The following is a 26,027-nucleotide window of genomic DNA, read 5'->3' on the forward strand; positions in this document are numbered from 1 at the left end:
AGATTCAGGCTCCAGGCTCCTGTTTCCCAGCCCAGCTCTTTCCATAACCAGCATCCTTCTTTCCAGGGCTCTGGTGAAGTATTCTGTCCTATCACTATATCACCTTTTGCTTATCCATTACCTATTGACGAACATTTGCTTTATTTCCAGTTTGGGGCTAGTCTTTATATGACATGTTTTTGTTTATCTTGTAACTTCCAAGTTACAAGATAAACTTGGGAGAATCATGCATGTTTAACTTTTGAAGAAATTGCCAAACTGTGGCTGCACCATTTTATACGCCCAACAGCACTGTATGAGAATTCCCAGTTTATCAAAATTCTTGTTGACCATAACACTTGTATGGTCAGATATTTTAATTTTAGCCATTCTAGTAGGTATGTAGTAGTAACTCATTGTGGTTTTAACTTGCATTGTTCTTATGACTAATGACTCACCATGTTTTCATGTGCTCGTTGGCCATTGCTATATCTTCTTTGGGATAGTATTTGTGGCTTTTTGCCAATTTCTTAAAAATTGAATTATTTGTTTTCTTATTGAGTTTTGAGAGGTCTTTATATAATCTAGATGCAAATCCTTTATCAATTCATGATCTGACAAACTTTCTTTCAAATTATTTTTATGTTCTTAAGAGTTCCTATCAAAAACCTTAAAATTAAAATTTTCTAAAGTTTAATTTATCAGTTTTTAATATGATCATATTTTTGGTGTTATATTAATAGTTAAAAAATCTTTGACCAACCTAAGGTCACAGCGATTTTCTGTGGTTTCTTCTAAATGATATCTTTTTTGTTGTTTATTTTTACATGTAGTCTATGGCAACTAACTCCAGTATTCTTGCCTGGAGAATTCCATGGACAGAGGAGCCTGATGGGCTATAATCAATGGGGTCACAAAGAGTCAGACACTACTGAGTGCCTAACACTTTCACTTTCACAGCTAATTTTTAGTCAATTTTTATATGTGATACAAGGTATAATTCAAAATTCATTCATTGCATATAGATACGAAAATTTTCCAGCACTACTTATTTAAAGACATCCTTTCTCTATTGAATTATCTTCGTACTTTTGTTGAAGGTTAGTGCTCTGTATTGGCTTCCCAGGTGGCACTAGTGGAAAAGAACCAGCCTGCCAATGTAGGAGACATAAAAGACATGAGCTTTTATGTTGGGAAGATCCCCTAGAGAAGGAAATGGCTACCCACTCCAATATTCTTGCCTGGAGAATCCCAAGGACAGAGGAGCCTGATGGGCTATAGTCCATTGGGTTGCAAAGAGTCAGACACAACTGAAGCAACTTAGCACACACAAACAGTGGTCTATATATGTGTGGGTCTATTTCTGGATTATATTCTGTTCCATTGATATAATTGTCAATCTTTGTCAGTGCCATTCTGTCTTAATTAGTGAAGTTTTTTAATAAATATCAAAATCAAGCAGTATTATTTTCCAATTTTGTTCTTCTTATTCAGAATTATCTTGACTATTATAGATTCTTTACATTTCCATATGAATTTTAGTATCAGCTCTCCAATTTCTGTTTTAAAAAGCCTGAAAATATGTGGGTCTTTCTTTTGCATCCAATCTGACAATTATTGCCTTATAATTAGGTTGTTTATAGCATTCCTCTTCAGTGTGGGATGGTATAGTTGATGTGGTTAGGTATAGTCCTGTCTTTGTGTTATTTGTTTTATATTTATTCCATTCATTCTTTGTTTTCCTTTTATTCTTTTTTTTGGAATCAACTGATTTTCTTTTTTTTTAATGATTCCATCTTATCTTCTTTGTTGGCTTAATTGATCCAACTCTTTATTTCACTTGTTTAAAGCTGCTTTAGGGTTTATAGTTAACTTACCACATTGTTAACTTACCACAATCTATCTTTAAGTGATATTATGTCATCTCATGTTTAATTTAAGATAAATAAATAATATACATCAAATTCCTCCTACTTAGTCTTGGTACTATTGGTGCATTTTAATATCATTTATTTGTTATAAATCCTATACTACATTATTATTTTTGTTTAAATAGATAATTATTTATTGAAATTTTTAAATCACAAGAAAACTATCTTGTATATTTATTTCTATTCTGATGCTCTTCATTAATGTGTATAGATCCATGCTGTCAAGTGATATCATTTTCCTTTTGCCTGGAGAATTTCATTTCATGTTTCTTGTGGTGTGTTTCTGATAGTGAATATATTTTCCAGGTCATGCACGGTTGAAAACTCTTTTTGTGCCTTTGTGTTTGAAAGATATTTTCCTGGGGCATAGAATTTTAGGTTGATTTTTTTTTCTTCTAGTTATTGACCACCATCTTTTTTTCATTGTTTCATATAAAGAAAATATGCTTATGTTCTTTGTCTTTATTCCTCTGTACGTAACATATATATTTTCTCTGGTTGCTACTATGATATTCTCTTTTATCATTGTTTTTGAGCAATTTTATTATAATGTGCTTTAATGTAGTTTGTGTGTTTGTGTGTGTACTGGGTTTTGTGTGGTTTCTTGGATCTATGGGTTCATCAGTTCAGTTCAGTCGCTCAGTCGTGTCCGACTCTTTGCGACCCCATGGACTGCAGCACGCCAGGCCTCCCTGTCCATCACCAACTCCCGGAGTTTATTCAAACTCATGTCCATTGAGTCAGTGATGCCATCCAACCGTCTCATCCTCTGTTGTCCCCTTCTCCTCCAGCCTTCAATCTTTCCCAGCATCATAATTTTCATCAAATTTGAAAACAAATTACCATTATTTCTTTAAATATTGTTTCTATCATCCCCTCTCTTTCAACAGCTCTAATTTCACCTATGTTAGGCCACTTGAAGTTGTGTCACAACTTACTGATATTCTTTTCATTTTTTTCAGGTACATTATCTTTGTGTGTTTAAATTTTGAACAGTTTCCATTACTCTATCATCAAGTTTGCTATTCTTTTCTTCTGCCTTGTCTAATCCAAAATTTATCCCGTATAGTTACTTTTCCATTTCAGACATTCTAGATTTTATCTTTAAAAATTTTTGTCTCAACTTTATGAATATATGAAATATAGTTATGCTAACTATTTGAGAGTCTTTGTCTGCTAATTCTAACATCTATGTCAGTTATAGGTTTGTTCTGATTGACTTTTCTTCTTATTACAAGTCACATATTTTCCTCCTTTTTCCATAATTGGTACTTTTTTTCAATCAAAAGTTTTTTATTATAAATTTTACCTTTCTAGGTGTTGGATACTTTGGTATTTCTATAAATATTCTTGTGCTTTATTTTAAGTTCAGTTCAGCCACTCAGTCACGTCTGATTCTTCGCGACCCCATGGCCTGAAGCATGCCAGGCCTCCCTGTCCATCACCAACTCCCGGAGTTTATTCAAACTCATGTCCATTGAGTCCGTGATGCCATCCAATCATCTCATCCTCTGTCCTCCCCTTCTCTTCCTGCCTTCAATCTTTCCCATAATGAGGGTCTTTTCCAGTGAGTCAGTTCTTCACAGTAGGTGACCAAAATATTGGAGTTTCATCTTCAGCATCGGTCCTCCCAATGAATATTCAGGGCTGATTTCCTATAAAATTGACTGGTTTGATCTCCTTGCAGTCCAAGGGACTCTCAAGAGTCTTCTCCAACACTACAGTTCAAAAGTATCAATTCTTCAGTGCTCAGCTTCCTTTATAGTCCACATCTCACATCCATACATGACTACTGGAAAAATCATAGCTTTGACTAGATGGACCCTTGTTGCTTTATTTTAAGACATAGTTATTTGAAAACTTTTTCATATCTTCAAGTCTTTAAGATTTGTCATGTTGTACCAGAGCCGTGTTTAGTTTAGAATTAATTATTCTCTGCTACTGAGGCAAGTTAGGTTTGTTTTCTGTGATAGAGTAATGGAAACTGTTCAAAGTTTAAACACACAAAGATAGCATAATTGAAAAAAAAATGAAAAGAATATCAATGAGTTGTGACACAACTTTAAGTGGCCTAACATATGTGAGATTGGAGCCCCTGAAAGAGAGGGGATGATATAAACAACATTTGAAGAAATAATGGTAATTTTTTTTTCAAATTTGATGAAAACTATGAACCCATAGGTCCAAGAAGCCACACAAAACCCAGTACACACACACATGCACACACACACACACACACACACAAAACTACATTAAAGTACATTGCTATAAAATTACTCAGAAACAGTGATAAAAGAGAAAATCTTAAAAGCAACCAGAGAAAATAGATTTGCTGTGTATTTATGCAGAGTATATTTTCCTAGGCTCCAAAATCACTGCAGACGGTGACTGCAGACATGAAATTAAAAGACACTTGCTCCTTGGAAGAAAAGTTATGACCAACCTAGACAGCATGTAAAAAAACAGTGACACTACTTTGCCAACCAAGGTCCATCTAGTCAAAGCTATGGTTTTTCCAGTAGTCATGTATGGATGTGAAAGCTGGCCCATAAAGAAAGCTGAGTGCTGAAGAAATGATGCTTTTGAACTATGGTGTTGGAGAAGATTCTTGAGAGTCCCTTGGACTGCAGGGAGATCAAACCAGTCAATTGTAAAGGAATCAGTCCTGAATATTCATTGAAATGACTGATACTGAAGCTGAAACTCCCAATACTTTGGCCACCTGATGCAAAGAACTGACTCACTGGAAAATACCCTGATGCTGAGAAAGATTGAAGGCAGGAGGAGAAGGGGATGACAGAGAATGAGATGGCTGGATGGCCTCACCGGCTTGATGGACATGAGTTTGAGCAAGCTCCGGGAGTTAGTGATGGACAGGGAAGCCTGGTGTGCTGCAGTCCATGGGGTTGCACAGAGTTGGACGTGACAGAGCGACTGAACTGAACTGACTGAGTCAAGACTATTCTTAGTACTCTCCTAAGCCCATGTGACTTACAAAGTTTTCCTCCCTTACTCTTGGGAATAGGTATTTCGTGACTCTATGTGAGCAGTGGGTACTACTAGTCCCTCTGATCCTGTTGGTGATTCTCTTACCAGTCTCAATTATTTTCATCTTATGTATGTGGTGATCAATACTCTGCTGAATTCAAGGACTGGCTCTTTGTGGTTCTCTAGATTTCTCTTTCTTTGTGGATCTTTCTTCTCTGAACTCTGCCTTATGAATTCCTGATGTTCCTAGATACCCAGCTGTCTCTTCAACTCTTATTCTGCTGGACTATATCTGCTTTGCCTTCTTGCTCCATGACCAGGAACTTTTCTCAAGATTGTAAGCTTGGACAACCAGATATCTCATCTCTTTTGTTTCTCATACCTCAGAGACGATATTCTTCATAGTCTAATATCCAGTGTCATGGAAACCAATGCTTCATGTATTTTGTCTACCTTATTATTTGTGTGAGGCAAGAGTGAAAATCTAGTCCCTAAAACTTTATCTTGGCCAGAAATGAAAGTCCTAGCATGGTATATAATCCAGATTTGTCACTATTTTACAGATATGGAAATTAAGGTTTAAAGATGAGAGATAACTTAATCAACATCACACATCTGGTAAGGGTTATAAACAAGCATTGGAATCAGTTTGTCTGAATTTATAGCTTTTGTGTTTCCTGACTACTTTATATTACCCTAATTCCTGAATATTTAAAACCTAGGCATGATTTAGTGATTATAATGGAGGCTTAACTGAAACATATTTTTAATCAGAGGACTTTTATTCTTTAACCATGCTAGCTAACAGAGCATTTACTGTAGGTCTTTGGGTGACTTTCAAGACTGATCCCCCCTGCAGAGGTTCATGACTTTAACTAATTTTCATATGTATTACTCTATAATGCATGACACCCTTTCCTAACTGACCTTTTAAAATAAATAATCCACTATGACATATAAAAAGCATTGTTCCATCAAATCACTTCACACTTTTCTTTGCTTTCCCAATGTACAGTGAGTGAATGTGACCAGAAGAAATTGACCATCTGCAACATAACACATGGCTCCTTTTTCTGCAGTGACTGGGAGACCACAGTTCTTTCTCTAGATTTCAGAGAAAAATAATGCTTCTAGGCAGACATTCAGAATTGTGTGCACAAGCATATTTATTGCAAAGTAGTCTTGGCTCTTTAGCTTCTGCCAGCAAAAGCAAAAGTAAAGTTTCACTAAATAGTCTCACTTTTTCTTTCTAATCCTAGTTTTCGTATTACTGAAATCTATGAAAGTTTGTATTTTTTCTGAAAACCCTAACATTGTATGTATTTAACAGGTTTATTCCAAAGTTTGAATAACTTTAGGAGTCTTAGGGGTTCCCTGATAGCTCAGTTGGTAAAGAATCTTCCTGCAATGCAAGAGACCCCAGTTCAATTCCTGGGTCAGGAAGATCCCCTGGAGAAGGGAAAGACTACCCACTCCAGTATTCTGGCCTAGAGAATTCCATGGATTGTACAGTCCATGGGGGTCACAAACAGTCAGACACGACTGAGCGACTTTCACTTTTAATAGATATTTTATATAAATTTTCTGTCAATCATATGGCTGAATTAAAATGAAGTGGTGACTAAACCAGTGGCCTTTCTCCTATTGATTATTCACCTGGTGGACTTGAGAATATGTGAGAAATGTGCAAGATTTAGAAGTGCTGATAGGGACAAAGGAAGGTAGAGGCTATACATAACTAATGGAGTTGTGAAATGCCAACATATTTATGAGATTACTATAGATGTGAACTCTTTTCAAAGTGAAAGTCATTCAGTTGTGTCTGACTCTTTGGGACCCCATGGACTATAAAGTCCATGGAATTCTCCAGGCCAGAATACTGGAGTGGGTAGCCTTTCCCTTCTCCAGGGGATCTTCCTAACCCAGGGATCGAACCCAGGTCTCCCACATTGCAGGAGGATTCTTTACCAGCTGAGCCACAAGGGAAGCTCTTGCAAAAGGCAACATTAAAGGTATTCCTTTTTCATATGAAAAAAATAATATGCATTGCACAATAAATGAAGGAAGAATTGAAATGCAGTTTGGAAAATGACTGAATTAGGCTCCTTAATAAGTGACTTCTCAAATGTGTTCATTTATATTTGTAAGGGAGGTTTGCTGCTTGGGGAATCTGCCTGTAAGTTGTTTCATTGACAAGCTGAGAAATTTCTTCTTGGTTTGACTTGTGTGTTCTTATTTTGTACATTGTCATTATTTTAGAAGACACTGAGCTGCTCTTGGATGCACTGATCAGAAGGATTTGCTTTAGTAATTTCCTAAAAGAGAAATACACATACCTGCTGGACTTTCAGGTACAGAGAGGAAAAGTAACTCAATTTGAAATTCACTAGTGCACTCATCTCATACACTAACAAAGTAATGCTCAAAATTCTCCAAGCTAGGCTTCAACAGTATGTGAACCGAGAAGTTCCAGATATTCAAGCTGGATTAAAAGTCAGAGGAACCAGAGATCATGTTGCCAACATCTGCTGGATCATAGAAAAAGCAAGAGAATTCCAGAAAAACATATACTTCTGCTTCATTGACTACATTAAAGTCTTTGACTGTGTGGATCACAACTGTGGAAAATTCTTAAAGAGATAGGAATACCAGACCACCTGACCTGTCTCCTGAGAAATCTGTATGCAGTTCAAGAAGCAACAGTTAGAACCAGACATGGAACAAAGAACTGGTTCCAAATTGGGAAAGGAGTATGTCAAGGCTGTATATTGTCACCTTGCTTACTTAACTTATATGCATAGTACATCATGCAAAAGGCCATACTGGATGAAGCACAAGCTGGAATCAAGATTGCTGGGAGAAATATCAATAATCTCAGATATGCAGATGACACCACCCTAATGGCAGAAAGCAAAGAGGAACTAAAGAGCCTCTTAATGAAAGTGAAAGAAGAGAGTGAAAAAGCTGGATTAAAACTCAACATTCAGAAAACAAAGATCATGGTATCCAGTCCCATTACTTCATGGCAAATAGATGGGGAAACAATGGAAACAGTGACAGACTTTATTTTCTTGAGCTCCAAAATCACTGCAGATGGTGACTGCAGGCATGAAATTAAAAGACGCTTGCTCCTTGGAAGAAAAGCTATGACCAACCTAGACAGCATATTAAAAAGCAGAGACATTACTTTGCTAACAAAGGTCTATTTAGTCAAAGCTATGGTATTTCCAGTAGTCATGTATGGATGTGAGAGTTGGAACGTAAAGAAAGGTGAGCATTGAAGAATTGATGCTTTTGAACTGTGGTATTGGAGGAGACTCTTGAGAGTCCCTTGGACTGCAAGGAGATCAAACCAGTCAATCCTAAAGGAAATCAGTCCCAAATATTCACTGGAAGAACTGATGCGAAAGCTGAAACTCCAATACTTTGGCCACCTGGTGTAAAGTACTGACTCATTGGAAAAGACCCAGATGCTGGGAAAAATTGAAGGAAGGAGGAGTAGGAGATGACAAAGGATAAGATGGTTGGATGGCACCACCATCTCGATGGACATGAGTTTGAGCATGCTCTAGGAGTTGATGATGGATAGGGAAGCCTGACATGCTGCAGTCCATGCGGTTGCAAAGAGTCAGACATGACTGAGACTGAACTGGAACTAAATGTCTCCTGTCAATACTAAGAATAATTTTTTCAGAGCCATGGCATGCTGCATATGCCACGAGATACTTCTGTGTGCTCAATTAATTCCAGGGACTTGAATACATAGGTCAGTGAACACATTGAAACATTTTTGGTTCTAAAAATAATCATGGAATCTTTCATTTGCATGTGGTGTTATAAATTGGAAAATTTAAGTTCACATTCCTAAAAGAGTTTATAATCTAGCTGGGAAAACAAAACACAAATACTAAAAAATTAAATACTGAACTGTATAGAGTTGATTTTATAGGCTTTAAGAAATTAGGAGGAAAATCTATATTATCTCAAGTAATTGAAGTAAGCTTTATGTAGGAGACACAAATTGCTGGGTAGACAAGGGTGAGGAGAGATATTCTTACCAATGATGAAAAAATAGTGTGGGCAATGGCAAAGGGTTGGGAATAAGAGCAGCGTGCATGAAAGGAAGTGAGCTGTTAAAAACCTGTTGGGAAGGGCTGGGAAATAAAGTCCTATCAGATGATGGATGGCCTGGAAAGCCAAACAGGAGAATTTGTAACTAACACCAAAGATAACATGAAGCCACTGTAGATTTTTGAGCAAATGACAACTCTAGGTACAGTTTTATGATTAGCCTGGCAGTGATGTGCAAGGTGGATGACAGAGAAGATGAAGTGAAAGGGACCAGCTTGAGCCAGATGGAGTCATTCAAGTTAGGGGGACCAAGTCAGAGATTTGAGAAAACAACAAAAGAGACAGAAAGGATCAGTTAATACTCTGAGGGAAGAAATAAGGAGACTTTAAAGTGAAACTGAAAGTTGCTCAGTCATGTCTCTGTGTGACCCCATGGACTATGCATTCCATGGAATTCCTCAGGCCAGAATACTGAAGTGGGTAGCTGTTCCCTTCTCCAGGATATCTTCTCAACCCTGGGACTGAACCCAGGTCTCTCCCATTGCAGGCAGATTCTTTACCAGCTGAGCCACCAGGGAAGCCCAAGAAGACTGGAGTGGGTAGCCTGTCCCTTCTCCAAACGATCTTCCTGGCCCATGAATCAAACAATGGTCTCCTGCACTGCAGGCAGATTCTTTACCAACTGAGCTAACAGGGAAGCCCAAGGGGGCTTGAATATCCCACCTTTCACTGTTCTCCATATCCCCAATGGCAGATTTCAGAAATGGGGACAAGAAGTGGAGAATAGAGGTATGTATCTACCAGTTCTTTCCTATGTAGATGTTCAGCCACTCAGCCTCTTTGGATGCCATCTCTATAATTAACTGAACTTTCCCTAAGAATGGATTGAGTATGGCATGGTATTTAGTTGGATAAGGATTAGAACATCAGTACTTTTTTTCCTTTTCTGAAAATGGAGTGAAAATTTTTAAATTTAAAATTGAGAAAGTAGAAACAATGGTAACAAAATTAAGTGAAAGGAATTTTCCAGAAAGTAAAGGAAAGTAATGGGGAGTCAGAAAGGAAATATAATTGAAAAGAAAAAGAATAGAGAGAGGACAAAAACAGACTGCCAGTTCCCAAGGGTTTGCATTGCCTGAGCTAAGATTCAGTTCCTATATCTGATCTTCCTATGGAATGGTAGAATTCTAGAGTTTGGAAAACTACCCCCTCCTTTTTAAAAAATGTATTAAATTTTAATTGAAGAATAATTGCTTTACACTGCTGTGCTGGTTTCTACCAAACATCAACATGAATAAACCATAGGTTTACCCATGGTGGCTCAGACGGTAAAGCGTCTGCCTACAATGCGGGAGACTCGGGTTCTATCCCTGGGTCGGGAAGATCCTCTGGAGAAGGAAATGGCAACCCACTGGCAACCGTCCTGGCAAATCCCATGGACAGAGGAGCCTGATAGGCTACAATCTGCTGCTGCTGCTGCTAAGTCACTTCAGTCATGTCCGACTATGTACAACCCCATAGACGCCAGCCCACCAGGCTCCCCCATCCCTGGGGTTCTCCAGGCAAGAACACTGGAGTGGGTTGCCATTTCTTTCTCCAAGGCTACAGTCTATGTAGTCACAAAGAGTCGGACACGACTGAGTGACTTCACTTCACTTTACCCATGTCACCTCCCACTTGAACATCCCCTCCACTTCCCTCCCCATCCCACCCCTCTATTTTGTTACTGAGCCTTGGTTTGAGTTCTGTGAACCATATAGCAATTTCCCACTGGCTATGTATTTTACATATGGTAATGTATGTTTCCATGCTACCCTCTCCATACATCCCACCCTCTCCTTCCTCCCCCCCGCTGCCAGCCTTGTCCATAGTTTGTTCACTATGTCTGTGTCTCCATTGCTGCTCTGCAAATGGGTACATCAGTACCATCTTTCTAGATTTCATACATATCTGTTAGTATATGATAGTTGTTTTTCCTCTTTCTGACTTACTTCATTCTGTATAATAGATTCTAGGTTCATCAAAAGTATGGAACGCTTCATGAATTTGTGTGTCATCCTTGCACAGGGGCCATGCTAATCTTCTTTGTATCCTTTCAATTTTAACATATGTGCTGTTGAAGCAAGCACCCCTCCTCATTTTGATTCTTGAGAAAACTGGTGTCTAAAGAGGTGAAGAGACTTGGTCAAAATTGGATGACTAATGAGAACTACAGATAGGGCAGGTACATAGGTTTATAACTCCTGCTTCAAGTATCTAGTCTAGCCCCACACTTCCTTCCTTAGAAAGATTTAGAGGTTTATTCCACATGCTGTTAAGGCTTGCCTGCTTTAGACAACTACTTTTGGGTCACTCAGTTAGGCTGTCTTGGTCCATCTTTTATCCAGGTGTGAAGGATGCAGTAATATAAAAACTATAAAAGCAAAGGAAAATATCAGAAACTATTTAAGAAAAGGAAATTTAAAGAAATAGAAGAGTGAGAAATAAGAAGCTAAAGAAAAAGCATTACCAAAACGACCTTGAAAAAGAACAAAATTGAAACTCTCAGACTCTTGATTTCAAAACTTATTACAAAGCTATAGTAATCAATATACTGTGGTACTGATATAAACGCAGACATTTAGACTAATGGAATAGATAGAGGGCCCAGAAATAAGTTGTCACATGTATGGCCAAATGATCTTTAACAAGGGTGTTAAGACCATCTGGTGGAGGAAAGGGCAGTCTCTCTTCAACAAATTGGAGAAGGAAATGGCAACCCACTCCAATGTTCTTGCCTGGAGAATCCCAGGGACAGGGAAGCCTGGTGGGCTGCCGTCTATGGGGTCGCACAGAGTCAGACACGACTGAAGCGACTTAGCAGCAGCAGCAGCAGCTTCAACAAATGATGCTGGGAAACTGGATGAAAAATGAAGGTGTTAGTTATTCAGTCATGTCTGACTCTTTCAACCCCATGAACTGTAGCCCACCAGGCTCCTCTGTCCATGGGATTCTCCAGGCAAGAATACTGGAGTGGGTAGCCATTCTCTTCTCCGGGGGAATCTTCTCGACCCAGTGATTGAACGCAGATCTCTGCATTGCAGGCAGATTCTTTACTATCCGAGCCACCAGGGAAGCCCATATGCAAAAGAATGAAGTTGTACACTTACCTTACACCATACACAAAAGTAACTCAAACTTAATAAAAGACCAAGATGCAAAACTCAAAGTATAAAGCTCTTTGGAAGAAAACATAGGGGAACATCTTCATGACATTGGATTTAGCAAGAATTTCTTGGATATGACACAAAAAGCACAGGCAACAAAAGTAAAAGCACAAGTTGGACTACACCAAAATCAAAGACGTCTATGCATCAAAGGACACAATCAACACAACAAAAAGGCAACCTAGAAAATGGCAAAATAACTGCAAATTATTTAACTAATAAGCTGTTAATATCCAGAATATAGGAAAACCTCCTATAATTTGACAACAACAATAAAACAATCTGGTTAGAAAATGGGCAAAGGACTGGTATAGATATTTCTGCAATGAAGATATACAAATGGCAAATAAGCACATGAAAAAATATTCGTGACTGATCATTAAGGAAATGTAAATCAAAGCCACCATGAGATACTACCTCACACTCAGTAGGATGGCTATTGCATAAAACAAACCAACCAGAAGGTAGCAAGTGCTGGTGAGAATGTGGAGACATTGGAACACTTGTGTATTGCTAGTAGAATTGTAAAATTTTATCGTTGCTTTGGAAAACAGAATGGTGGCTCCTCAAAAAATTAAAAATTGAATTGTCATATGACTCAGTAATTTCACTTCTGGGTATATATCCAAAGGAATTAGAAAGCCAGATCTCAAAGCGATACCTGTATACTTGTGTTGACAGCAGCACTATTCACAACAGCCAAGAGATAGAAGCACTCCAAGTACTTATGGACAGATAAATGGATAAATGGAATGTGGTATGTATTTATAATGGAGTATGATTCATCATTAAAAAGTAAGGCAATTTTGGCATGTGCTTCAGCATAGATGAATATTAAGGACATTATGCTGTATATACGCCAATTACAAAATAGCAAATACTGCATACCTGCAATTGTGCAAAGTGTTAGAGTAGTCAGATTCATAGAAAGAGAACACAGAATGGTGGCTGCCAGAAGCTGGAGGCAAGGGAAAATGGGAAGCTGTTCCTTCATGAGTATGGCACTTCAGTTTTGCAAGATAAAAAATTCTGAAAATTGGCTGTACAACAATGTGAATATACTTACCACTACTGAACTGTACATTTAGAAATTTTAAGATAATAAACTGTGATGTGTTCTTACTACAAGTAAAAATAAAATTAAAACAAGAAAAGCATTCAATGTCACCTTATATTCATATTTTTTTATCTTCTTCCCAGAAATGTTTATATAATTAAGGTACCTGAGAAAGTTTAAATGAACACAATTTTTGATATAAACATATTTGTCTATTCATGAGTGGACAAACATATGGCTTATTTGCATACATATATAAAATTACCTCATTTTATATTTATTTTTCTAATTAGATTTTTAATTAAAACATTCATGTTGTTTTTAAAGTGTCAATAAAAATCTTTAACAAGTATATATAAATAATGTAATTTCAATAATTATACCTAATATATATTATTATTTAAATATCATAAAACATAATTAGGGTTTAAAGACTATACATATTTTATAAAGTTATGAACTGAAAAATAGAATTAAGATTATAATCAGGAAAAATTATTAGAGAGTCAAAATTTCTACATAATTTAAAAATCACTGCTATTGAAAAGAATTCTTTTGACTGGATTATCCATATGCATAGTCTCAGTTCAGGCAGTTGCTCAGTCACGTCCGAATGTGACTCCATGGACTGCAGCATGCCAGGCTTCCCTATCTATCACCAACGCCCAAAGCTTACTCAAACTCATGTCCATCAAGTCAGTGATGTCATCCAACATCTCATCCTCTGTCGTCTCCTACTCCTCCTGCCTTCAATCTTTCCCTGCATCTGGGTCTTTTCCAATGGGCCAGTTCTTCACATCAGGTGGCCAAAGTATTGGAGTTTCAGCTTCTGCATCAGTCCTTCCAATGAATATTCAGGACTGATTTCCTTTAGGATTGACTGGTTTGATCTCCTTGTAGTCCAAGGGACTCTCAAGAGTCTTCTCTAACACCACAATTCAAAAACATCAATTCTTCAGCACTCAGCTTTCTTTATGGTTCAGTTCTCACATCCATACATGACTACTGGAAAAACCATAGCTTTGACTAGATGGACCTTAATGTCTCTGCTTTTTAATATGCTGTCTAGGTTGGTCATAACTTGTCTTCCAAGGAGTAAATGTCTTTTAATTTCATGGCTGCAGTTACCATCTGCAGTGATTTTGGAGCCCAAGAAAATAATGTCTGTCACGGTTTCCATTGTTTCCCCATCTATTTGCCATGAAGTGATGGAACCAGATGCTATGATCTTCATTTTTTGAATGTTGAGTTTTAAACCAACTTTTCCACTCTCCTCCTCTTTCACTTTCATCAAGAGGCCCTTTAGTTCTTCTTCACTTTATGCCAGAAGGGTGGTGTTATCTGCATATCTGAGGTTATTGGTATTTCTCCCAGCAATTTTGATTCCAGCTTGTACTTCATCCAGCCCGGCATTTTGAGTGATATACTCTGCATAGTCTACACTGATCATATCCATTGAACAATTGTGTAATTTATTCTTCACCTTAACTCATAGCTGGAGACTGAGTTTAAAGCTCTCACATTAAGCAAGTCAATTTGAGAATTTCATCATTTGTTTATCATCCCCCTTATTGCAATGAGTAACTATCTGGCCACAGTTAAATTACTGATTTCTCCATTTCTTTATATCCCTTCCTGGTGAACAATAATTCTATCATGTACCAAGGATAAAGAAATTTTTCTGAAGATATTGAGATATAATTCTTAGTTTGTAGAATCTGCTGTCTTTGTGTGCATGAGATGTCCTATACCATTTCCCTTATATTCTACCCTCACCTCATCAGTAGCATCCCTTCAAATCTGGATATAAAGGAGAAAAGAAAAAATTAAATTTCAGATGTAATTATTTTCCATCCATCTCTTGGAAAAAGTATGGGAGGCATTGTCTAACCTGTTCCCTCCATGTGAAAAGTGAACCTAGATTCATTTGCTCAAAATATAAAAGGCACTTGGCCAGGGCCAACACATTGCAAAAGAAATAGAGTTTATATTTTCAAGGAATTTGCAGTCTAGAGATGAAGAAAGTGCACACATTTGCATATAAATATATACATATTCATAAATACATATTCTTTAATGTATATACATAGTCCTTTCATATATTTTTATATATATTTCTATTAATTAGTATGTATATTTACACACATGATAAAATATTAATTGATTATGTATACATACATACACACACACACACTTTTTTCCAAGATGAATATTTTATTATTTTCAATCTCCACAAGTTAATATTTCATTTAAAATTCAAACAGGGTGTTCTTTTTTAAATATAAGATTATTCTAACTTCACCTGAAAGTGAAACCAAATACTCAAAAATAACTAAAAAATATTTTTGAAAAGCATTGCAATTTAAGTGGAGACATATTTTATTAGTTGCTTCAGAACCATGCTTGTATCTTATTTTTTGAGAATTTTCCCAAATTCATGTCAGACACCAAACCTCAGCTGCAAGAAACTCATAGAACCCCAAACAGGATAAGTGCCAAAAAAAAAAAGCACTACATCTAGGCATCTCATTTTCAAACTGAAGCAAATTAAAGCTAGAAGAAAATATTGAAGGAAGCCAGAGAGGGAAAAAGACACACCTGTCAAAGAGCGAAGGTAAGAATTGCATCTACCTCTACTCAGCCTGTAAGCAAGAAGACAGTAGTGTAAGATACTTAATGTGTTGAGAGAAAAAAACCCACCAGCCTAGAATTCTACATCCTGAGAAATTATCCTTCCAAAGTGAAGGAAATAAAAACTTTCTCAGAAAAGTTAAAATTGAGCCACATTATAGGAGCCCCCTACACTTCCCAGAGTAGGGGCCACACCTCCCTGTGAAGGCTTTTCTTCTGCTTATATGTCCACTAACCCAGTAATAAAGCATGTGCTCCTAGAAAATCTTCCCTGGAGGGAGGAGCAACCCACTGATTCCCAGTTGACTAGAAGGCTATAAAGAGGGAAACAAAATGATTAATTAAAGCAATATTCAACTGATTATGGCCACCGAGTTTGATGTATTGTTCAAAGTTGTGTAGTGGGAAATACGCACACACACGCACACACACACAATCACATTGACATAGTAACGTGTCACGTTGTGATGAAAAGTTCACTGTATAAAACCAGGAAATTGTTTTGGGGATGATATACAACTGTTCTGGGCTTCCCAGGTGGCACAGAAATAAAGAATCTGCCTGCCAATGCAGGATACTCAGGAGACATTTGTTCAACCCCTGGGTCAGAAAGATCCCCTAGAGAAGGAAATGGCAACCCACTCCAATATTCCTTCCTGGGAAACCCCATGGACTGTAACCTGAGCACATATGTACAGCTGTTGTAACCAGAGCCAGGCTTTATTGCTATTGTCCCTTTGCCTTAATCTTTACTGAAGCACCCCCCACCCCACTTCTTTAATTGTGCAGGGGACAAACAACAGTCAGTTCTCCGAACTTTGAGCCAAAATTTTAGATCAGCCATGTACACCTTAGTGCAAATAATCATACAAGGTATTCATTTATTCACAGTGAAAACTGACCAAATACTCCTCCAATACTTGTATTGAAGTGTGGAGCAGCATACTTAGTTTTAGTTTCCAGTTTGCAGACGGGAAACTTGAGGCAGAGGCAGAAGCCTTTCTGTGGACCCCTGAAATCACAGCTTAGCTTCGTCTTGACAATCAGTACTTAGGTGTCTGTAAGGCAATGAATGGCTCTCTATTTAGATTAAATTTCCCAAAGAAGTTTCAGGTTTCTGAACAGGACCAGACTATGACCCTTCAGTTCTGTTTGTTCTTTGTAGAATCACCCACACAGTGTCCAGGACAAACAAGTCCAAAGCTCCAGCTTCAGGGGTAGACTTGGGAAGGACAGTGTCATGGAGCACCTTATTTCTGTGTATAAAGAATTGCAAGGTGAAAGCAGTCTCCAGACTGCCTCTCCAACAGCTTGCCTATAGGAGACAACTGAATCCCACAGGTGCCCCCACAGCTACATTTTCAGTTGTAAAAGCTGGGCTCAGGTCCCAAGTAGAAGTGTGTCAGAATTTATTTGTTGGCAGTGAATGGCATCTTATTTGTTTTGCTTTGCTAGTAAAGTGTCTTCTTTAAGAGAAAAAAAAAATCAATAAGGAAAGGATGGGACACATAAAACAGAGGATGGTGATGCTGATAATAGTAATGATGACAATGATGAGGAAGAGGAGACAGCTAATCCCATCTGGCACTCACAATGCATCACATAGTGCTGTCTGTGCTTTACATGTTAGGACTTAGAATAGTTCTCTAACATACTATGAAGTTGGCCATATTATCATCTTTAATTACAAATGAGGAAAGTGAGATAATGAGAGATAAGCTCATAGTACATAGTTCACAGTAGTTCATAGCTAACAAGTTATATACTTAAATATTAGTTTCTCACCCATATCATACACCAAAAAAGTTGTAAGACATTTAAACAGCTAAATGTACTAAGTAAAATCAGAAAAGTACCTAGAGAAAAATTTAAAAACATATATTAATGGGATGTGTGGTTATGTGATATAAGATGTTTCTAAGAATAAATACAATAGAAGTAATCACAAACATATCTAAACATTATTTTTAATTTCTAATTGTCTAAAAGCATATATTCAATTAAGAAGCAAAAATTTTAAAATAATACAAAAATATTCCTAATGGCTAATATCCACATATTGGTTAATATGTAAATTGGTTAATACTCTATAATATGTAAAATGTTTGTAAGTCAATAAGAAAAAGAGTGATAACCTGAAAGATAAATGGTCAAGGAATAGGAACAGATGATTCAACAAAAGAAAAAACAAACATTACTAGAGCTGTATAAAAAATAATAATAATAGCTATTATGTGTTTATTACATTGGGCTAGAAACTGAATTAAATACTTGAATTATCTTATTACATCTGCAAAAAAACCTGTGTATGATATGCATGCCCAAGATCACAAAGCTAGTAACACAGTGAGCTAGTAACACAGTCTGGGAACCCAAACCTGACCACAGCTCCAAACATTATTTAAACATAAAACCACACTCCAGTGATGTGTGGGACTCCAGTGATGAGACTCCAGCTCATCCGCACTTTCTGTGTTAGTTGCTCGGTCATGTCTGACTCTTTGCGACCTCATGGACTGTAGCCCACCAGGCTCCTCTGTCCATGAGATTCTCCAGGCAAGAATACTGGAGGGGGTTCCCATTCCCTCCTCTAGGGGATCTTCTCCACCCAGGGATCAAATACGGGTCTCCTGCACTGCAGGCAGATTCTTTACCTTCTGAGCCACCAGGGAAGTCCTCACTTGCTAGAGTCCACTGAATACATCTCTTCCCAGCTCCATGTTGAATCATATCATGCTGGCAGCTTGAAATGGGCTATGGTAGAAGTATTTACACCAGAGAAATCAGCATGTGCTCCAAATGAGCCCCGCAAAACTAACTATTAAATAGTTCTCAATCCACCATTTACTATTTCCCTAAAACAACCTGGAATTAGGTCAGATTTCAGGAACATTTTTCCCAAATATCAACCTCATCACTCAAACAAATGTGAACTAGAATGAGAAATACCATGTTTGCATGCAAATTTAGCAGATATTAGAAGAAAGCAATCATAAACTAAATTGAGATATCAAAGGCATGTCAATTAATTCAACCTTTATAGAAAAAATATTTGGTACTATTCTATCAAGATTCTTTGAGAAGTTCATAGATTTCAGTCTTACAAATCTGCTACTGAAAACCCAAGGAAAATAATCAGTGAGGTGTACAGTGATCTGTGCATTAGGATGTTCATTTCAACATTGCTTTGAGTAAAAACTTGGAACCTACTTAAATAACCAACAGTATGACAATAATTAAATAGTATATGTAACAATCACATGATACAATGTAATGGAGCTATTACAATTTGTTTTCAATTTCAAAAAACATAAAGCAATATGCAGGGTGATCCATATATTATTCAAAATATATATGCATATATTTCTATATATATATATATATACAATACATATATTATTCAGATATATAGTCAGGTATTGTTTATATACTTCAGTAAAGTTTTGGATTCTTTAAGTCCTACATATATTTGAAAAATTTTTGTGTATATAATGTAGGTATAATATGTATCTATAATGCATTTATATATACTGAGATTAGGTTTTTAAAACTAAATAAATGGGGATTTCTCTGGTGGCTCAGTGGTAAAGAATCTGCCTGTCAATGCAGGCAACATGGGTTCTATCCCTGGTCTGGGAAGATCCCACATGTCACAGAGCAACTAAGTCCTTGCGCCATGACTATTGAGCCTATGCTCCAGAGCCTGGAAGCCGCAACTACTGAGCCCATGGACAGAAGCTGAAGCCTGTGTTCTCTAGAGCCTGTGCTCCACAACAACAGAAGCCACCACAATGAGAAGCCCACACACCACAACGAAGAGAAGCCCCACTTGCCGCAACTAGAGAAAAGCCAGGGCAGCAAGGAAAACCCAGCAGAGACATAAACAAATAAACAAATAAGTTAAAAAATAATCAAATGGGAATATATATCATGCTTATATAATTGCAACCTGAATATTATAAAAACAACAATTATTCACAATTTGTAAGCTTCATGAAGTATAAACATGAAAAGAAGTATCAAATGCAATTTCAGCAGAATTTTTCTTTGTTGAACTTGGCTCAATGATTCCACAGTTCATCTGTAAAATATGGATGATTTTCTCATTTAGGAGTTTTATTTTCCAAATTTTCTATGATGACCATATATCACTTCTATATCTGAAAAATACTTGATAAGGATATAAATGCTTAATATGTATTTAAGTACATAATAAAGTTTTTAGAATATGTGTAATCTTTTACATGTGTAGATCTTATGGTGGGGATCTTACAAATGGTATAAAGCAAGTGCCACAGATCTCAAAGGGAGAGATTTTTCCATCAGAGGACATAAGCATTCAGGAAAGTTTCTATCACTCATATTTAAGGTGACCATTTGAGCAACATAGTGCAATTAGCATTATAATTTGTTTACTTGAAATTAATATGCAACCTCTGGAAGTCCTTTTGTATCACTCATTTTTTGGAGCTAATTGGAAACATCTGAAATTCATTGAGGCTTCTTAGCTCCCACTCTTCTACAAACTATTGTCTTGGATGTATAGCTTTGCATTCCTTTCGGGAAAGTACTGCTTTAGCTTTAGGAGGGTTAAAAATAAAACTCCTGATAATAATTCATCAGAGTGTTTCCAGATCATAAGAGTGGTGACAGGCCTTAGGATTCCTGTCGAGATTAGTTCATTTTCCCCTTTAATAAACATTGAAGCCAAGTGTAAGTTTTGTAATAGAGGCAACCTTGTGTACAGGAAATAGCATGGAATTTGAAATCCAGAGACCTGGTTTCAGTCACATCCCTGTCTCTGCCTAACGGAATGGTGGAGAACAAGCCAGTTAACCATACGTTTTCCTCTCATCATCCACTCATTCACTCAGTTAACCGATATTTGTTGCCTGCCTCCTCCACCACGTATCAAGCACTGTCTTGGCACCAGAAACCAGTAAAGAAGAGAGAAAAAGTCCATGCCTCTTCCGATCCCACATTTTAGTTGCAGGCAGAGACAGATATATCAAAATGACTAAATAAACATTCATATAGTTTTAAGATAGTTAAAAGTGCCTACAGAGAAATTAGACAGGGTTAGGGTAATAGAATGTGTGGAGATGAAGGGGAGTGGATTGGAGGAAGAAGTTGATGAGATGGTCAGGGGAAGTCTTTTTAGGGTTGTGATGTTGTGAACCTAAGGGAGTTAGCCCCTCAAGGACAAGGATGGGAGAGTACAATTGCAAAGGCCCAGGGCTGAGGACAGAACATCAAAGTCAGTGGTGATAGAGTTGGTGAGCAGATGGGAGAGGTGACGGGTGATGAGTTTCCAGCAGTAACACTGATCTCGACACGAGTACTATCACAGAGATGAGCAGTGTGTGAGGACAACCACAGGGTACCCAATGACTCATTCTACAAATGTTAGGAGATAACAAGGAAATGGAGCCCTGGTGTCCTTGTCATCGTCTGTAGTCATCTGCCTTTACCAAGCAGTAAAAGTTCTGTGCTTGAACAGAACAGCATTTGGCCACTGACATTTTCCTTGAGAGGACTTGACAGCACCGGTCCATTTGGGGCTCAGAAGAGGCCACATTGTGTGTTATACGAGGTGTTCATTTCCTAAAGAGAATCCATCTGGGTTAGCAGATGGCCGGGACCAACAGCTGGTCCCTTCATGCAGTAGGCATTTGGTACACGAGTGTGCACTTCTGCTATTCACGCTTGGGAACGACTATCTGTTAACACAAGAGGTTGGGTGGAAAACCTTCACAATGCATGTCATGGTATAAAGAAAGTTTAATTTTTAAATATATGTAGTGTTGCATGGGCAACACATCATTTTACCTTTACCAAGCCCTTTCCATCTGGACTCAGCAGCTGGTCTTGCCTACAATGTTGTCTCTCAGCTGCTTAACATTTGGAGAGGTATGATCACTAGAGAATGATGTGGGAAACCAGGCTCAGTCATAATCACCCTTTCCCACAGTTGAAAAGGAAGTAAGACTGCTTGGTTTAGCCTTTGACAACATAATGCAGGGTTGTCAGGCTGGCCTCTCTTACCAGCTCATCACCTCCTTCCTGCTACTCGGCTATTAGTGTTGACCTTGTTGCTTTTTCTGCTGTCACTGCTCCTCTGCCTACCTCTTCCTGCTGTCTCCACTCACACTATACTTTCCTGAGGCCAGCTCCCTGCCCAGAAGTGTAGGAGAGGCTGCTGGGTGCATTTTCCAGGGCTACAGTTGTCTCACTGTCTTGGTGTGGAAATACCTGCCTGACTACCAGCCTCCAGGCACCACGGTCCAAGAACACAGACCCTTTCATAAACTTTGGGCTAACAGAGTGCATGAGAAACCTACGCAAGTTCAAATGGGCTTGAAAGCTTTTCAAATATGCTTTCCCATTGTTAATCTGCACATTCAATTCCACATCTGGCTTGGAAAATTTCAAGCCACAGATCAGTTCTTAAGGTGATTGGTTTGCTACTGTAATAAAGCCAAAGGCAAACATGGGAAAAGAGGCTGTGAGAGGAAACTCCACTTTTCACTGGCTTCCCTCTGGACAGAAGTTCTTCATTATGGGGATTTGTTGAGTTTTCATCCCTTAGATAACATTAAAATGGTATCAATAAAGTAGGAGATGAAATGTTAGTCATCATCCTCAAAGCACACACTGCCTAGTACATGTACTGAACATAAAAGAAAGCCAACCACTCCCTTAGTCACTGATCTAGGCAAATACTTGGTGCTGAGCAAGAGGTTAAGAGTGCCAATTCAATCTTCCAGGTCCCACTGATCTTGCTGGATTGGAAATGGAGAGCTATCACACTGCAGACCACTAGGTGTTGGTTGCCAACTGGAAAAGTCATCAGAAAACTTTCTTGAAACAACCATTGGGTAAGTCATTTGGACGTTGCTTTTCACTCTGTTCTTCATCCTGAGAGTTGATGTGTTGGTTTCCCAAGGGCTGGCTCTTAAACCCACTAGGCCTTGCTTTAATCATAAACATAATCAGATTCGTTTGTCTTTTGGAAAATTACAACTTGCTGAATCCACAGTTGTTTTATATGGGTGAAAATAACTTGTGAAGGTAGAATGAAAGGTCCAGAGATGGACAATTTTCTAACAAGGCCACATGATTCCTGGAGGACAGGCACAGAAGGGTCCAGACTCCAGGCTACCAGTGAGAGTACCCCAGGTATCACTGATTATATAAGTTCTTCCCTCTAGAACATTTTTATGTCAAGAGCTTGTGGCTGCCTTCTTCCTTCACTCTCATTCTGCTACTATGTTATTACTTTCCTGCAATTTCATCTCCTTGCTCAAGGGTGAGGCCACCAAGAATATGAACTCTGACTTTACAGGTGTAGAGTCTTCCAACCCCAACCCCTTTAGACACTTTCCCTTGCTCAAGTCATTCTGGTAATCATTTACCGAAAGTCAGCTGATGCTAACAGTGGGACTATAAAGATACCTAAGTTTTAGTCCCTACTGTAATGGGACTTAAAGTCTAGAAGAAGAGACAGACACTTAGCATATACTTTTAATGATTTCCATATAAGAAATTTAAATATTAAACTAGAAATATGCCCCCTGTGCCATGAGAGAGAGAAGAGTGCCCACAGCTCAACCTGGGATTTGGGGAGGACTTCCTGTGACAGATTATAACTGAATTGCATCTTGAAGGATAAGCAACACTAAGATAAATGGAAAAGGTGTTTCAGATGGAGGGACAAGTATAAGCAAAGACAGAAAGTCATAAAATACCATAGGGTCTGCAGGGAATCAAAAGCAGTTGATATTATGTAAACATTAATTATGAGTCAAGAGGTAACAAATCATGAAGTATAGAGGTTGGAGAGTAGGTGGCAGGTACCAAGGGCTTTGTGGGCCAGCCAAAAAGAAGCCCCTGAATTCTATAGATGATGTGTAATCCTTGAATGTATTTAAATGGGAAATGATGCCATTGGATTTAAATTTTACATAGATACTTTATTGAAAGTTTTTGAAGTATGGGTCCAAATGGGTAATTCTGAAAACTGAGAGATGATTTATGAGGTTTTGGATCTAGTGTAGAGATGATGAGTGGAAATGAAGAGAGAGGATAGAGTTGAGAGATTCTGGACATGGTGATGATTGACTGAGTGGGTGCTAGGGAGGTAAGGAAGAAGTTGAGATGGTCTAAGGTTTCTACATGGTGATGGTGTGGATAATGGAGCTGCTGATTGGATTAGGCACTAGAGATGTTTGGAGGTGCAGCTGCCATATAAGAGGCAGTGGCACATAGAGAATCCAAGCTGCCAGAGTCATGGACACTGTATCCAGCACTGATCTGAGAGCTGGTATTAGAGGTTGCAAGTAAAGCAATTTTAAGGTACATAAGCTGCTTAACTCTGAGCTGGGATAAACCTTCTGGAAAGAAAAAAGTGAAAATATCCAAAGAAAATTCTCTTATTTAAAAATGTCATGAATTGTGTTCTTCACTGACCCCCAGTTTCCCATCCTCAATTCTTGACATTTTATAGTCATTGTATTGTTGTAAATGTGTTTCCTATCAGGTCAAAGTTCCATTGACAATACCATTCTTAAAGCACCCCTCTCCCATTCCCATTTTTTTTTCCCATACAGTGTCATGGAACATTGGTGAGGATGAAATTTCCTTTCCACTTTCCACCTTGTTGTAACTTCCACTTCTCTGTGATTCTATCAGTGACCATATATGTATACATAAAAACATACTTTGTTTTATTGCAGTTCACTTTATATGCTTCACAAATAGATGGTGCCTTTTTTTTACAAACTGAAGGTTAGTGGCAATCCTGTATCGAGCAAATCTATTGCCATGATTTTTCCAATACCATTTGTTCACTTTGCGTCTCTATGTCACATTTTGGTAATTCTTGCAATACTTCAAATTTTTTCTTTATTATTGCATCTGTAATGGTGATCTGTGAATAGTGTTCTCTGATGTTACTATTGTAGAAAGACTGACTTGCTGAAGGCTCAGATGATGGTTAACATTTTTTAAGCACTAAATATTTTTAATTAAGGTATGTATTTTTTTTTTTAATTGGGGTATAGTGGCTTTACAATTTTGTACAACGATTTGTTGTTGTTTAGTCACTAAGTCATGTCTGACCCTTTTTGACCCCATTGACTGCAGTAATACATTGTTTTTCTTAGATATAATGCTACTGCACACTTAATAGGCTGAAGTATAGCATAAATATGTTTTAATGCACTAGGAAACCAAAAAATTTGTGTGAATGTAGCAATATTCAGTTTATTGAGGTGGTCTAGAACTGAATCTACTCTATCTTCAAGATATGCCTCTTTCTCTCTCTCTCCCTATATATATATATATATATATACAGCAATATATATATACATGTATATATGTGTATTTATGTCATTCAAATATATTATGTATGTATATATGTATATTTCACTCAAGAATTAGAGCGAAATTTTGTGACCACGATAAGAAGTGACTCCATTTGCTTTTTCCTGGAGAAGAAAGCTCATTTGTTACAGCCTTTCATCCCTTTTGGTTTGTTTCCCCCGTCACCTCAATTTCCCTTTGAAGATTTAAGCACTTCTATTTGAACACAAAGAAACACGTTTGACAAATAAACATTAAAGCTTACTGCCAGAGATATGATAAGGCAGGTGGATGAACTACAATAGTTATATTTAAGTCAAAACTGCCCTTTGGACCAGCACTATCAAGTGAAAATTACAATGTGAGTCATATATATAATCTCGAATTTTCTGGTAGTCACATTAAATGAGTGGAAAGAAAGTGGTAAAACAACTTTAACAATTCTTTGTATTCAACCTAGTATATCCAAACTATGATCATTTTCACATTTACTCAATATAATACAATAATATTAACGACATCTATTTTTCATAGAAAGTGTTCAGAATCCAGTATTTTACACTCAGAGCATATCTCAATTCAGATACCTAAGTTTCAGCTGAAAGCCATGATCTGTACTTAGATTTCACACACTTAAATTTTTGAAGTATATTCCTGTATCCAAGTTGTTCCAATCATACTAAAATGTCCTTAGCTGCACTCTTTGTGCCCACCTAAGCACTCATGGCCACCTGAGGCTTTTGTGTTGAACAGAGCAGTGTGGACCTTCAGCTTTCCTTTCCTCCAAATCTTCGAATGCTG

General features: G+C 37.7%; 1 long non-coding RNA gene and 1 other non-coding gene across 3 annotated transcripts in view; one reads left to right on the forward strand and one right to left on the reverse strand.

The window, feature by feature from the left end:
* Window positions 1–26,027, forward strand: part of LOC145516781 (uncharacterized) — a 164,833-nt gene that overhangs the window by 91,810 nt on the left and 46,996 nt on the right. For both annotated transcript variants that reach the window (XR_014061759.1, XR_014061758.1), the window contains exon 4: window positions 22,631–22,741. This is a non-coding gene — a long non-coding RNA (uncharacterized LOC145516781). The remainder of the gene's footprint in view (window positions 1–22,630; window positions 22,742–26,027) is intronic.
* On the reverse strand, window positions 10,992–11,098 carry LOC145519241 (U6 spliceosomal RNA). The gene has a single exon (XR_014063658.1). It is a non-coding gene; the product is annotated as a U6 spliceosomal RNA (small nuclear RNA).

Source organism: Giraffa tippelskirchi, chromosome 8 (genome assembly GCF_054371585.1).
Source record: "Giraffa tippelskirchi isolate mGirTip1 chromosome 8, T2T-mGirTip1v1.2.pri, whole genome shotgun sequence".
Taxonomy (NCBI): domain Eukaryota; kingdom Metazoa; phylum Chordata; class Mammalia; order Artiodactyla; family Giraffidae; genus Giraffa; species Giraffa tippelskirchi.